General features: G+C 37.3%; 1 pseudogene; it reads right to left on the bottom strand.

The window, feature by feature from the left end:
* Nucleotides 14,929-15,763, bottom strand: Gm13975 (predicted gene 13975; annotated as a pseudogene).

The following is a 16,693-nucleotide window of genomic DNA, read 5'->3' as shown; positions in this document are numbered from 1 at the left end:
GCTGCTTGGTCTTTAACTGCTTGGTACAGACTGCCAGGAAACTCATCGTTGATGTTATTAAACATAATTCTCAGGGTTTGCTCTTTTCATAGCAGTTCTTATCTTAAAAAAAAAAAAGCTTTTGCTAAATGTTTTTCTTTGGGGTTCTCTTCCTTCCCTTGTATAAAAGGATATCCAGAAAATGCAATGTTTTCCCCTTGTGGGTAAATGAATCTCTAGCTATGAAGGGTTTTTCAATTTTCATTTTCAAAATATGGTCTGTAAAGACAGAGGCCAAGAACCAATGGCTTTCAGCCTTAGGACAGTCTGGCGGCTTTGTATTTCTACAGGGAAAATGTGGGCCGCTGTCTCTAACAAGAGGAAAGTTTCTAATTTGTGATGACTTTTTATGAAATATTTCTGTCTGTCTCTCTCTATCTCTCTATCTCTCTGTCTCTCTCTCCTTCCCTTCCTCCCTTCCTCTCTCTGTCTTTGTTACTTTCTTCCTGCCTTCCAGACTTCATTCTTTCTTTTAATATTATGGTGCTTTTTTAAGTCAGAGGAGTTTCTCAGATGGACTCTCCCACTGAGCCCCCCCTTCTTTAATTAGATATTTTCCTTATTTACATTTCAAATGCTATCCTGAAAGCTCCCTGTACCCTCCCCCCACCCTGCTCCCCTACCCACCCGCTCCCACTTCTTGGAGTGGTGTTCCTCTGTACTGGGGCATATAAAGTTTGCAAGACCAAGGGGACTCTCTTTCCAATGATGGCTGACTAGACCATCTTTTGCTACATATGCAGCTAGAGCTCTGAGGGTACTGGTTAGTTCATATTGTTGTTCCACCAATCCAGTTTGCAGACCCCTTCAGCTCCTTGGGTTCTTTCTCTAGCTCCTCCATTGGGGACCCTGTGTTCCATCCAATAGATGACTGTGAGCATCCACTTCTGTATTTGCCAGGCACTGGCATCGCCTCACAAGAGACAGCTATATCAGGGTCCTTTCAGCAAAATCCTATTGGCATATGCAATAGTGTCTGGGTTTGGTCCCACTGAGCCCTTTTAAGTTTGTTTCTTTGTTTGTTTATAGTCCAGGTTAACCTCCAATTTATGATCCTCCTGCTCAGCCTCCTGGAATTACCAACAATGTGACAGTATGGCTACCTAGCCCATAACGTTATAAATAACAAGTCAATCCTTGTTAGCACTTAGATTTCAAGCTCCCATTTAAATAGTGAGAGTTTTTTTCTTCAACCTCATTCTTATAATTTTGTAGTTTTCTTTTTACATTTTCTAAAACAAAAACAAAACCCTTCTTCAGTAATTGTGTCTCACAAAATACAAACTTAAGGCTCTAGTGTTTAATATTCATGCACAGAGTAGAAATGTGACTCAGAATAGATGATAATTCGGGATATTGAGGCTTTCTGCGAAAATCCTCCAACTCACCAACATAGTGGTTTACACCTGGGTTACCTTCCCTGCATCTTCAAATAAGTTGGCTGTGGATATTTCAATAACTCTATTTCTAATGTGCATATCATTTCTATCTATAATATTATGATTCTTTCCATGGAAAATATCATTATTACATCAATTAAATATATATCAAATAATTAACTAATATAATCAATTAAATAAAACTGTTTACGCGTGGATGTGCTTAGGAAGTAGCTATTCCAAATTGTATTTGCTCATTTTGCTCAAGGGAGGTTCTAAAGAAAACTAAAACTGAGAATGGTATCAAACAAAAGCAGGGATCAGTGACTAAAGGGTGCTAGTCACAACACGGACAACTTAGTAATGAGGAAATAGATATGAAATTTCTGAGAAAAGACCAGAGTTACAATTGAAAGGGTTTGACTCGTGCTTTAATCCATCACTGTTACGTAAACACCTTATAAAGAACAAAACTTTTAGTTCTCAGTTTCAGAGAGCTTGGTCCATAGTTTGGTTCTACTGTTTCTGTATAGAGCAAGAATCACAATGTGGTGGAGAAAAGGTGTTCACATGATAGTAGTCATGAAGCAGATAAGGCAAGAGAAGGGTGTGCTGCCAATGACCAACCTCCCCCAAGTGAGCTTCATCTCCTAAAGTTTCCAACAGATATAACACACGAGCTTTGTGGAACAGGCAAGGTGTAACCTATAGTGGCATGATTACTTCAGTCCCTTTCAATATAGAAGTGCTATGATCCCAGAAGATGTCTTACAGTATATGAAGGAAAACAATAGAAATCTTTCTATCACTGATCATAGAGTCTGCATTCTCATTGGATGTAAAGAATACCCCACTACCATCTCAGAAACAAAACTTATTCTTGATGACTCTAATCAAACACTGAGGGCAACTTTCAATGTCTACTTCTCCTAGGGGCAAGCTCGCTGGTACTCACTGTAAGAGTGAAGAGTTAAAAATGAAAGGTTTGCACATGTTTTTTGTTCCTCTTGATTTGCCATGTCCATCACCTGACATTTCTTGACCTAGATAAAATTAAAAGAGCTAATGAAAGTCAACGTATTGTGGATTTGAATGTTATCATTGAAAAAATAAATAATTTAAAATGTCAGCTGACTACTAAAAATATGAATTCTACCACTACAACTATCACTACAGAGCCATTAGAATATATGAAATTACTTCTTATCCTTCAGAAAACACTTCTAGGTCCTCTTGGCACACTCTATCAGAACTGAAATTTTGCAAGCTTTCAATTCTCATGTATCATAGACCTTAGTAGAAGAAATGTTTTTATTATTTTTTTTCAAGCTCTGCTTAACTTAATAAAATTGAACCGGCCAGGTTTCAAAGGGAGGAATTGTGCCAGAGTAAAAGGTACTAGGGAGGGTAGTTTCCAGATTTTAATGATTAAGCAAATGAAAATATATAAGTTAGGCTTTTTTTTCTTTTAAGACATCAAGTACTGGACACTACCCAAGGTATAAGTGCAAAAGCAGATGTTTCAAACATCTACTCCAGAAAGTCAGGTCTCTTACCTCTCTTCTGCCTTCTTGGATTAAAGCCAGAAGTTTCTTTTCTTCTTTTGGGATGCGGAACCTTCCCTGAGGCTGGACCTCTAATTTCCCCAAAGCCTACCTTGAAGAAGCAGCATATTCCAATGTTCTTTGATTTAAGCCACAAGACAAAATATGTAGAGTCTGTTCCCAGTTGTTTCATGGCCCTGATATACTACCAAGGTCAAATGTTTTAGCCTTGGTCTCTTGCTCTGGTTTTTCTTTGATTTATAAGAGAATAAAGGGCGATATTCAAATCTACTTTTATATTCATTAGTAATAATAGCCCAGTACATTTAGGCCACTTAATTCATATCAAGGCTTTTAAGATGAATAAACAAAAAATGTGCATTTTAACTTTCATTCATAGAAGTCTTGGTTCATAGCAACCAAATAACTTCCTGTAGCCTTCTATATAACCATTCCTTTTGAAATGAGAAACCGGAATAGAGGTTAAGGGAATTTCCTTAGGCTATATTCCAAATGTAGAGAATAAATTATAAATTCTTTGCAAAGCATAAGTCACTCACTATACATTTCTGAAAACCAAATGATTTCCATTGTAAATTACTAAAATACATATTGCATCAACCAAGCACGGGGATTTTTTTCAAACTGCTTATTATTTGGAAATAAATCATATCATACCATGCTTTAAGGCCTAAAAAGCTCAAGAATTTCAAAATGATTTCTGCAAAATAGGCTCCCCTGTTGAACATTGTTTTCTTGCTATACTCCCAGGGCATGATACAGAGTAAAAACTACAATTATGTATTAAATGAATGATGAATTGTTGATCACAGTATACAATAAGGTAGCTTCAGGAAGATGTGGAATAGATTGAAACAGATCATCTCCAGGAATATTACAAATGTTAAAATAAAATATGATAAAAAAGAAAATGTGGGATATACTCTGAAGAAGGGCTGAACCATTTACTTATTTAGTGTTAGATGCTCTCGTTCAATGAGATGGGAAATATGAGCGAGAAAGGAGTCGGTGAATGACTAGAAAGTGAACTCACGATTTTATGTGTTTAATTTTTTAAAAAAGACAATAGAGCATAGAAGGATACTTTTTTGATGCAATGCTTGATGTGGGTATTTGAATTTAATAGAAGCATTTTGATGTTTGTGGAAGCTCATTATCTAGGATTACTGGTGAGAAAGTTAATTCAAATGCCAGTGTGACAAGGTTAAAGAAAATTCAGGTAACTAAAATACAAAAGCAAACAAACAAGCAAACACAAAAACAAAACAAAACAAAACAAACAGAATAAAAACCCAAGACCGTGTTCTGGGTATGTTTGCAAGAGAAATCGGAACTTGAATTGGGTTCTTGCCATTAATGTCACCTAACACATTAAGAGTCTGAGTACAAAACAAAAGACAGAAAAAAGCTAGTCATTTTCTTGGGGCTGAGACATCCACCTTCTCCTCTTAAACAGAATACCTGGTCTTAGGCTTTGGACCTTTGAAATTTATAAGTAAGGTCCCAAGGATTTAGACCCTTGGACTCAATGTTTCAACACCGTCCAAACTTGCTTCTCTGGGTAGTAAAGGGGTTGGGGCTTAACCATTACAGACTTTAATGGATTGCAGTCATCCAGAGAAGCCAAGGCAGGAACTCATAGCAAGAACTGAAGAAAGCCCATGAAGAAACATTACTCACTTGCTTACTTCCCCTGGCTTCCCAAGCTATCTTTCCTATGCAGCAGTCCATGAACGATGGATGGCACAGCCCACATCAATTAGCAAACAAGAGTCCCAACAAACATTTACACAAGCCAATCTGATAGATACAATTCCTCGAATAAGGTTTCCTCTTCCCAGACATGTCTAGGTCTGGATCAAGTTGACAATATTATGACTATCACCAAATTCCATGATTCTTGAACTATTAGATTCAAACTAAAATACATCACTAGCTCTCTCATTCCCAGTTTGCAAATATTATACCATGGACCTTTTTAGCTTCCATCATTATATGAACTGATTCCTAGAATATCCCTTATCTGTCTGTCTGTCTGTCTACCTATCCATTCATCTTCCATCTATATATTTGTCTTAATCATATTTATTATTGTAATCATCTCTAAATTGCTTATAATAACTGAAAATGTAAATAATGTATACGTATTTTCATACAGAATTTATCAGAGAGTCATGAGAACAAAACAGTACATATATTCAGTGCCAATGTTTTGTTCATAGGTATTTCAAATCTATTGTTGGTTAAATTTTCCAATATAGAACTCACAAATATGTAGGGCTAAATGTGTGTCAATATGATTTGAAATGAAAGATGTGATGGTTATTTTCTTTTTTTGTTTGTTTGGTTTTTTTTGTTTTGTTTTGTTTTTTGTTTTTTGAGACAGGGTTTCTTTGTGCAGTACTGGCTGTCCTGGAACTTACTCTGTAGACCAGGCTGGTCTCAAACTCAGATATCTGCCTGCCTCTGCCTCCCAAGTGCTGGGATTAAAGGTGTGCACCACCACTGCCCAGCCTAACTTATTTTTTTTTTCAGGATTGTTTTGATTACTCACCATTCTTCATAGTTTCATAAAATTATTTCTATTTTTATGAAAATATGGGAATTTTAGGAAGGAATTGATTAAGTGTGTATATTGTGTTGAATAGTATGTACATTTAACATTCTTCTTTTTCTATTTGTAATGGTTTGAATAAAATGTTCCCCATAAGTCTTGAGAATTTGAAATCTGGATTCACATTTAATCACTGTGTAGGAAGGATTATGAGGTGTGGCCTCAGTGAGTGGGTTTAAGTTTTAAAAAGCCTCGGGCCATCCCTAGATTGTTCTCTTAGCTTGTGGGTTGGGATATGAACTCTCAGCTGACACTCTAGTAGCACCATGATTACCTACATTCTGTTATGCACCCTGTCATGACAGTGACAGATTCCTAACCCTCTGGTAAACAACATGGAAATTATGAAAGCAGGCTGTTTTCCAACAGAGACCATCCTCATCCACACTTGAACTTAATTGACCCAGGTTAGCCACACTCGGACTCTGCAGAAGCTTAGACAAGAAGTGTGATTAAGTCTGCGTCACATTTTTATTTACAATTGTAAAAGTAACACACCTTTCAAGAGGCCTACTCTTTCAAACAACAGGAAAACACATAGTTATTCAAATAAGATAGACTTCACTTATATGTAGCCACTGGCTTTTTAAATTCTCTTTGCATGGAAAAAGTAATAATAATTCTCTTTGCATGGACTTTTAACAGTTACAGAACTTAGACTAGTTTGTATTAATTCTCTATTCTGGATCATCTGAGTAGATAATTTAAATGATTCGATAAAGATTCATATACCCCTATTTCTCCTCAAAACAACCATGGAACACATCCTCTATCACTTTAGTCCAGTACTCTGATTTCTGGAAATATGCCAATATTCCTCAGAAGAAGTACCATTTAAACTATTGCCAAACATGGTTACATATGGAAAATGAAATTCTATAAGGAGAATGGGGAGGAGTGTTAAAAACCCTACTAGTTGGGTTTAGCATTGTCCTTTTAAATCTCTATCCTTAATTCAGGAAAGCTCCATTATCACTGTATACTAGTGTTGATTTTGATATTCCAGTGATGAATAGCTACACATACAGGACTTGTCCTGAAGACAGTGAAAGTTTTCAAGGAACATCTCATGGGTTCAAGCTCATCACTACAAATATAATCCCTAGTAGGGAAATAGTATTCTCAGTCTGTATCATATTTTTTCAAAGGAATGTTGAATCAGTTAAACAAGCATGAAATGCAGATCTTTTCTACCTTAAATTTCCTCAAGTAGTGGAGGTGAATTTCAATCCTCACCAGCAGCTTTACATAGAAGGTACAAGACTACTACAACCGGAGTGTGAGAAATCCTTTCTATATCTTACCTGTATCTATTGAAAAGTAGCCTTCAAATTAGTTGGAAACTTGACACTGGATTATGAGTATGACTTGTGGGAATTTGACCTGATAATCTTTAAATTGTTAATAATTCAGTCTATCTGGGAAGTCTATGTGCAAAGAAGGAAAGTACTACAGATAAGAAAGTAGAAATGTAGTAGAAAGTTGTCTTAGGTTCATCTCATTGTTCTTTAGTTAACATGCATCCCAAAGAACAATAATAGATGATAAACAAAAGAGGCAAGTTGAGAGCTTTAATTTCAGGCTTACTCCTTGTCTTAGATTTTATTCTTTTCTCATGAAGAGTCACTATAACCAAGAAAAGTTTAAAAAAAATAAAACATTTAACTGTGTGCTTGTTTATACTTTCTGAGTGAGTCCATGGTCATCACAGCATAAAGTATGGGATCAAGCAAACAGTCATGGCACTGGAGCAGTAGCTGATAGCTTATACCTTTCTTTCCAGGAAGGAGACAGAGAGCAAGAGAGCTAGAGTTTGAAACTGGCATAGGCTTATGAAACCTCAAAGTCACCTCCAGTGACACCTCTCCTCCAACAATGCCATATCATCTAATCTTTCCAAAACAATTTTATCAACTAGGGACTAAGCATTCTAATACATGAGCCTCTGGGGACCATTCTCATTCAAACCACCACAGACCTTATTCTTAAATCCTTATGTGATGAGCAACTACCAGTAAATATTCATGAAGAAAACCATAGCATCACAATTGAGCCTTGGGTAGATTGCTCCAACAGCTATGTCAAGGTAGCTTAGAAGTACAAAAAACTTAACTTGTTGAAGCATGAAGCAGTTTATCACAAGGAGTCTCAAATGATCCATGCCCTTAGATGTGCTAGTCTAGTTTAAAGTTCTCCAGCAGGATTCTTTTTGCTACTACTGTTTACTGTTTAAGAACTGCTTTAAATTTTTCCTTCTTACAATTTGTAAATGCATGTTCAAGATAAGCTAAGTAGCTACATCATAATTGAATATTACTAAAATTTTCAGGGAACATCCCTTATTTCTACTTATCATTGTTTGGAACTAATGACAATATACCCTTTTGTGAACTCAGGATGGCAACCTGGGAGAAATTTCAAATGTAAATACATGGCAATGGTAAAGTAAGGGCAAACATTTGTGTATCTCTTTGAATGTTTAAGTGGTGAGAGATCATAGTAACACAATACATCTCAGAGTATTGAGAGTGAAAGAACAAATAAGTACTGCCCTTTGCCTTTCTGCACAACCCTCCTCTGCACCTTTGCTTTGTGCTCCAGATCTAATGCTGCCTTGTCCAGTTGGTTTCTGGCTACATTTACCAAATGTGAATTGGCAGGTTATTTTGCTGGCTTCCTCCCAGCAAGATTCCTGCAAGTTAATTATATGCCTCTAACAAACCCACAGTTTTTCTAAATTGTTCCTGTCTTACAACTAAAGCCATATTTTCTAAATTCTGAACCTTAGTTCACCTGCCACTACATTCCCATATGGTAACACTTCCCTGTTATAATTCCTCTACTTTGGTGTGTTCTAGGCTGGTATACACCTTGCCACATATTTACTTTGTGAAATGCTTGCCACATAATTCTTAACAGCCATTAATCTTTTTGTTTGATCCATCTAATACGGTAAAACACAAAAGCCATTACTATGATCATATTTTAAGCACTGGTTTGGTTAGGAAAAGCAACCTCATCTTTCATGTAAAATAAATGTGTTATTATGAACCTTATTGGTTTTATAATTTTATTTGTAGTCAGTTTATAATTTTGAAAAATTACATACCCATACCTATGCCTGTGGTGTGCTCATAAGAATTATAACTATCTTTATGCTTTTATGATTTAAATCAATATATAATAATTAATAGTGATAACAATTACATTCAATGTTAAGAAGGCCTTTAATAATTATACTTTCAAAATAAAACTATTGTTATTCAAGTTTGAGAATCATCAGTTGAGTATGTTTCTTCTAAAATGGCTTTCAAATATATTATAAAACCATCATAAAAGCTGACAGTTTGTGGAATGAACAATTAGTAGTTAATGCATTTCAATCACCAAGAATTTTTTAAATATTTTTAATTAGGTATTTTCCTCATTTACATTTCCAATGCTATCCCAAAAGTCCCCCATACCCACCCACCCACTCCCCTACCCACCCACTCCCCCTTTTTGGCCCTGGCGTTCCCCTGTACTGGGGCATATAAAGTTTGCGTGTCCAATGGGCCTCTCTTTCCAGTGATGGCCGACTAGGCCATCTTTTGATACATATGCAGCTAGAGACACGAGCTCCAGGGGTACTGGTTAGTTCCTAATGTTGTTCCACCGATAGGGTTGCAGATCCAGAAATCATAATGGGGACAATTGCACACACTCCACCAACAGAGGGTAAGATATGTTCCCTGTGAGGCACTGTGGGTTTTCCTAAGTGTCATCAAAGTCCAGATGATACAGACACGCTTAAAAATGTTCATGAAAGTTGGTGAACTAGAGTCTTGACTAGACAGAGCCCTACCCTCCAGACACAGCAAGGACAAGAAGTACGTGGGGAGACATAACACAAGTTTATATTTTTAACACACCAAAGAAGAAAGAGGATAATTTCTGTTGAACCAAAATTCATTAGAGAGCACTAAGACTTTTCAGGTTGCCAAATATAAGATTAGGAGCAGACCACTAATAGTCACTTTAATTTTAGAAGCATATATACTTGGCATGAAAAAGTGGATATTAGACCAAAAGTTCAGAATACCCAAGATATAATTCATAGACAACATGAAGTTCAAGAAGAAAAAAGACCAAAATGTGGATGCTTTAGTCCTTCTTAGAAGGGGAACAGAATACACAAGGGAGGAAATACAGAGACAAAGTGTGGAAAAGAGACTGAAGGAAGGGATGTCCTGAGACTGCCCCACCTGGGGATCTATCTCATATACAGACACCAAACCCAGACATTAGTGTAGATGCCAAGAAGTGCTTGCTGATAGGAGCCTGATTTAGCTGTCTCCTGAGAGGCTCTGCCAGAGCCTGACAAATTCAGAGGTGGATGGATGCTCACAGCCAACCACTGGACTGAGCACAGGGTCTGGAATGGAGGACTTAGAGAAAATACTGAAGGAGCTGAAGGGATCTGCAGGCCCATAGGAAGAACAACAATATGAACCAAACAGTACGTCAGAGCTCCTAGGGACTAAATCACCAACTAAAGAATACACATGGAGGGGCCCATGGCTCCAGCTACATATGTAGCAGAGAATGGCCTTGTCAGACATTAGTGGGAGGAGAGGCCCTTGGTCCTGTGAAGGCTCAATGCCCCAGTGTAGGGGAATGCCAGGACAGAGAGGAGGGAGTAGGTGGGTGGGTGGGTGGGGGGAGCACCCTCATAGAAGCAGGGAAAGGAAGGATGGGATAGGGGGTTTCCAGAAGTGAAAGCAGAAAAGGGGATAACATTTGAAATGTAAATAAATAAAATCTCCAATAAAAGATATCAATTAGTAGGGAGAATAAAAAATCATCATCATCATATAACACAGCATCATTAAATGTCACAGGGAATGATTTTGCCAAGTGCCATCTTTTGTTTTCTTTAACTATGCAGCTTGTTTGGTCTTGTTTAACCTCTTTATTGGAAAGGCAATGGATTACTGTTAAATGGAACACAGTTGTCTTGTCTCTGCAATATGCTTTAAATTAAACTACCACTACCTGACCTTCCTGTTCTGTTGTAGTCATCAGAAATAAAATTTATATTGATGAATGCTTGAACTAGAGAAGGGCATAAGTATAAGGAGTAGAGCTGGGTGTGGTGGTGCACACCCTTAATACTAGCACTCAGGATGCAAACTTAGGTGGATATCTGAGTTCCAGACTAGCCTGGTATAGAGCAAATTCCAGAATAGGTAGAGCTACACAGAGTGCCCTGTCTTGAAGCAATCAATCAAACAAACAAACAAACAATGACAAATTAAGAGAAAAATAGACTTATAATATCTGAAGAAACTTTCTTTTGTCTTGATGGAGTAATCTTCAATGTTACAAAATACTGTTAGGGGATTAGCTTTGAATCATCCTTTAAAGATTGGTCAATACAGCAGGAGATGGACAACATTATCAGTACATTAGAGCAGGAAAGCCACACTAACAAATAAACTCAAAATATCAGCAAATATACTCAACAACGTTTTATTCTACATTCATATCACAAGCCAAGATAAATTATGTGCTTCTCCTTGGCAACTGTTGACCAATTATAATTTGAAATCTAGGATGACTTCAGTACTTTCTTAGTTCAGTGTTCCTTCCATTCAAGGATAAGACAGAAAACATGGTTTCTTTCTTTCTTTCTTTCTTTCTTTCTTTCTTTCTTTCTTTCTTTCTTTCTTTCTTTCTTTCTTTCTTTCTTTCTCTCTCTCTCTCTCTCTCTCTCTCTCTCTCTCTTTCTCTCTCTCTTTCTTTCTTTCTTTCTTTCTTTCTCTCTCTCTCTCTTTCTTTCTTTCTTTCTTTCTCTCTCTCTCTCTCTCTCTCTCTCTCTCTCTCTCTTTCTCTCTCTCTTTCTTTCTTTCTTTCTTTCTTTCTCTCTCTCTCTCTTTCTTTCTTTCTTTCTTTCTTTCTTTCTTTGGATATTTTATTTATTTACATTTCAAATGTTATTCCCTTCCCTGATTTTCCCTCCTCCAGAAACTCCCTATCCCATCCCCCCCTCCTCCTGCTTCTATGAGGGTGTGCCCCCACCCACTCCAGCCTCCCCACCGTGGCATTCCACTACACTGGGTCATTGAGCCTTCACAGGACCAAGGGCCTCTTCTCCCATTGATGCCTGACAGGGCCATCCTCTGCCTCATATATGGTTGGAGCCATGGGTCCCTCCCATAGAAAGAACAACAATGTCAACCAACCAGAGCTCCCAGGGTCTAAACCACCAACCAAGGAGTACACATGGAGGGACCCATGGCTCCAGTCATATATGTAGCAGAGGAAAACATGGTTTCTATTCTTGGTCCTTACTTGATTTGGAGGTTAAGGGGTGAGTGTGTGTGTGTGTGTGTGTATACACATACAGATAGATAGATAGATAGATAGATAGATAGATAGATAGATAGATAGATAGATACATACATACATACATACATACATACATACATACATTATATAGATAGAAGAGAGAGAGAGAGAGAGAGAGAGAGAGAGAGAGAGAGAGAGAGAGAGAGAGAGAGAAAGAGATAATCTCAAGAGAAGCACGAGGATAAATAACATCAGAAAGCATAAGAATAGGGCTGGTAAAAAGGTTCAATGGGCATAAAATGCTTGCCACTAACCCCACTGAACCTGAGTTCAATTCACCACCACCCATAAGGTGGTGGAGAGAATCAACCTCTTCTGTTTGTTCCATGACATCCACCTGCATGCTGTCTTTGTCCAGCCCACTATGGACAAAACAGTATAATACTTTTAAAAAAGAAACTCTATGAGTATCTGCTGAGCAGCATGTTAATGGGTAAATCCTCAGATTTTCTAGAGAAGCAGATATATCTAGGTAAAAAACAAAAGCAATAAAAACAAAACAACAACAAAAACAAGACACCAAACCACTTCCATTTAGAAATAAGCTTGCAGACCAGAGGAAGTATTCTGGTAAGGAAAACAACAGAACAATGATCAAAACATGAATTTACTTCATGTCAGATTAATTCTAAAAATAGAAAATTTTAAAATAAAGTCTTTATAAAGATTAATTAAAGCTACATTGTACCTAGAAATTAAATGTCAAGAAGGAAGAAATAAATTGTATATAAACATGATCAATGAGAGCTGTTAACATGAAAACAACGATGTACTGAAGAAAGTCCCTCAGGACAGAGCTTAGGATAGAGGAGAGGATCAGTGAAAGCAGGGGAGGTGTTAAAGGTCCACTTGGTAGTCCAGAAGCAATAAGTTCTTGTTTCATAAGTAGAGCAATTTTTCAAAAAGTAAACCAAATTGAAAACCTCCCACGTCTATCTACTTATTCCCCAGTACAGACTAGCGGAAGCATTAGGGGAGCACATATTAGGAGGGATATTTCCTAAGAAGTTTGTAGAATTGGTGAGGTGGGAGTGGGTGGGAGGGTGGGCAAGCACCCTCATAGAAGCAGGGGGAGGGGGAAAGGATAGGGGATTTGCAGAGGAGGACATGGAAAGGGCGATAACATTTGAAATGTAAATAAATAAAATAACCAATAAAAATAAAATAAAATTGAAAGAAAACAAAGAAGATATGAAACATTGTTTCAAATTCCATGTTAATAGAAGCAAGCCCATAGTACAACCATTGCTGAACTGACAAATATCAAAGATTAGAATGTCACATTCAAAAGGATAATAGAAAATATTTTAGCTGCAGAAGAATTAAAATAAATTAACAAAAATTTCACATTTAAAGCAACAGAAACCAAGAGACAATGGAACAATGTGTATGAGAAAAGACGCCTACTTAGTCTATTATATACTCTGAAATTATTGCATAAGAATGATAATAAATATGCACATTATAAGTCTAGAAATTAGAATCTCTGCAAAAACTCCCTACTTATGAAAAATACTAAAGGATAATGTTCAGCTCAAAGAAAGCAACTGAGACACAAAATGTGTGGAAAAAACTAATAAAAAATTTAATAAGGAAAAATAACTATTGATAATATAAAAGTAACAATAACTAATATCTTATGCTTTAAACAAAATAAAAGTTTGTATGCACAAACAAATGAAAGAGAATGATTAAGAGCAGTTAAAGTAGAGAATAGTGCTTACTATGTTTCCTACTGGGATCTCGGTATTGTAGGATATTAGAAAGCAGGGTTTAAATGTAGCATAGTACTACAAAGCATTATATAGGACCAGAAATGGAATATATATATATATGTGTGTGTGTGTGTGTGTGTGTGTGTGTGTGTGTGTGTGTGTGTGTGTGTATGTGTGTGTGTGTGTGTGCAAGCACGCATATGTATATATGTGTGTGTATGTATATATATATATAGTGTATATATATATATATATGTGTGTGTGTGTGTGTGTGTGTGTGTGTGTGTATACACATATACATGTATATACAATATGTGTAAATGGTAGTAGATGAATGGGATAAGAATGATAGTCTTATATTTAGAACCAAGGAGGTGACCGTGCTTAACTTTGATCTTGTGAGACTGGGCCAGGGCCTAGCAAACACATAAGTGGATGCTCACAGTCAGCTATTGGATGGATCACAGGGCCCCCAATGGAGGAGCTAGAGAAAGTAACCAAGGAGCTAAAGAGATCTGCAACCCTGTAGGTGCAACAACATTATGAACTAACCAGTACCCTGGAACTCTTGACTCTAGCTGCATATGTATCAAAAGATGGCCTAGTCGGCCATCACTGGAAAGAGAGGCCCATTGGACATGCAAACTTTATATGCCCCAGTACAGGGGAACACCAGGGCCAAAAAGTGGGAATGGGTGGGTAGGGGAGTTGGGGGGAGGGTATGGGGGACTTTTGAGATAGCACTGGAAATGTAATTGAGGAAAATACATAATAAAAAATATTTTAAAAAATGTTTTTGCATTTGCTTTGATATATCCCTCCATCCAATCTGTTTTCCAAAAGTTGAAAGATGAAAAGTATGATCTGCTTTACAATATTGAAATCATTCTGAATGTTTACTATTAATCTGAATAATCAATTATATTTTAGGTATTCACCAAAAATATAATTTATAGATCTTTTTTAATTCACATATAGCTACTGTGCTTCTTCTGGTAAGGAGAAAAACAAAAAGAAGCTAAGAGAATTCCTTTTCTGACTTAGTTTCTAAGGTAAAAAGGAGTGTGCTGTGGTCAGGAAACATGTGGACTGCTCTTTGATATCTTCAATACATTTTAAGCTTTAGTTTCCATAATGTTTAGAATGAGTACTACCAAACTGTGTGTATGTATCTGGGCAGGGGTGAAGGTGCTAGTGGGGATTAAAGATAACACTTTTTGTGATCCTGTAATTATATGTAGAGAAAACTTAACTGTACATTTAACTCTGTTTAGTGGCGAGTTCTTTAGCCTTTGCTTTTTCCAGCTTGGCAATGTGAGCCACAGACTTAGGACCCAGGACATTGCCTCTCCAGTGGCATCAAATCACATCATATCTGTTGTGGTAGTTTGTCCTAATAGCTTTCACCAGCTTAGCTAGAGCACTTTTGTCTTCCTAGTTAACCCTTGTAAAAGCAACAGTGGTGTATGTCTTCCTGTGGACCAGGCTCCCCAGTCTGGCTTTTTACTTGATGGTGCAGTATGGGACCCCCATCTTTTGACACAGGGCAGGCAGGAAAACGACCAGCTCAATGGGGTCTACCCACAGGCAATCGCTACCAGCTGAGCCTTCTTGTTCTCCACCAAAGTGGTGACTGTATTGACTCCTGGCCAGAGGACAGCTGGTCTCTTAGTTGGGACATCTCCTTTGCCAGCAGCTTTCTTCTGAGCACCACCACTAGTCTTTGCTTCTGCTTTGTCCCTGGCCTGTACTCATGGGCAAGCATAAGTGGGTATGTTGATATTTGCCTGTCCAGGGCCTGGGTAAACTAGTTAGTGGCAGGAGGTACTTTGATTCCGTACAGAGGATGGCCCTTTGTTGCAGCAGCCTGATGTACCAGGGCCATTTGGCGAAGTGTGTGAGACCTCTTTTGGGCTGGATGCTCTGCCCAATGCCGAATTTCTTGGGTCTTTTCTCAAAGGATCGACCACCTTGGCATACTGTTTCTTCAGGACATCGGGGATGGGGCATCTTCTCCCTTTGTCCTTCTTTCCTTTGGGAATCTTGATTGGATGGAGGAGAGAGGGAGAAAACTCTTTAGCAGAGTGCTAGTTAGTTTGTTTCCGTGTGTGTGTGTGTGTGTGTGTGTGTGTGTGTGTGTGTGTGTGTGTGTGCAACTTTGTAGAGGGCTAGGAAAATTGCTCTGAATTCATCTGTAGCTCATTATATTAAGCAACAAATAAGTCTACTTATTACTTAGTGATAAGGAAAGGAAATAACTTCATCACATAAAATTCATATAGAGATTACTATGAGGCCATTCCTTCAAATAGAAGCTCATTGAAAGAAGTAAGGTTTGTCACACAGAACACCTTTAATTATATAATTAGATGTTATGTCTATTTCACTTTTTTCTTATCATATTTTAAACTCAAATTATGTGAAACACAGTGGCTGATTTTTTTAGTTCTGTGGCCTGTGTCAGAAGAAAAATGAAAAAATTAATAAATTATTGAACATATCAAAGGAACAGAGAGCCCATGGTCTGACAATGTAAAACACTTGGGAGATATGATTTCTAAAAAGAACATGACTTACAAAAGTTGGGAACTTCTGGATTGCTATACTGACGTACAAAAAATTAATTTCTGCAGATCTTAATTAATCTTTCCATCAAATGGTGCTCTTTAAAAAAACAAAAACAGTGGAAATAGAATGTCAAGTACCTATGTATTTAATCATTGCCTTTAGAGCTATAATGTGGTTTCAGCTTATGCTTATGATTTACATTTAACACTGCCTAAGTGTTGAATTATTGAGGCTCAAAATTCTTAACTATGTAGGAAGGCAGCAAATATCAGATTTTACATTTCCTTTGTTTACTTAATAACATCTAAAAAAATTAGGCTCATCCTAGCATTTTCCTACTCATCCAGTAAAACCAGCTTTAGGGAACAAGTGACTGCTTTTCTATTTGATGTCCCAAGGTATAAAGTGACCAACAGAGACCAT

This window comes from Mus musculus, chromosome 2, assembly GCF_000001635.26.
Source record: "Mus musculus strain C57BL/6J chromosome 2, GRCm38.p6 C57BL/6J".
Classification (NCBI taxonomy): domain Eukaryota; kingdom Metazoa; phylum Chordata; class Mammalia; order Rodentia; family Muridae; genus Mus; species Mus musculus.
This window is presented reverse-complemented; position numbering and strand designations above follow the sequence as displayed.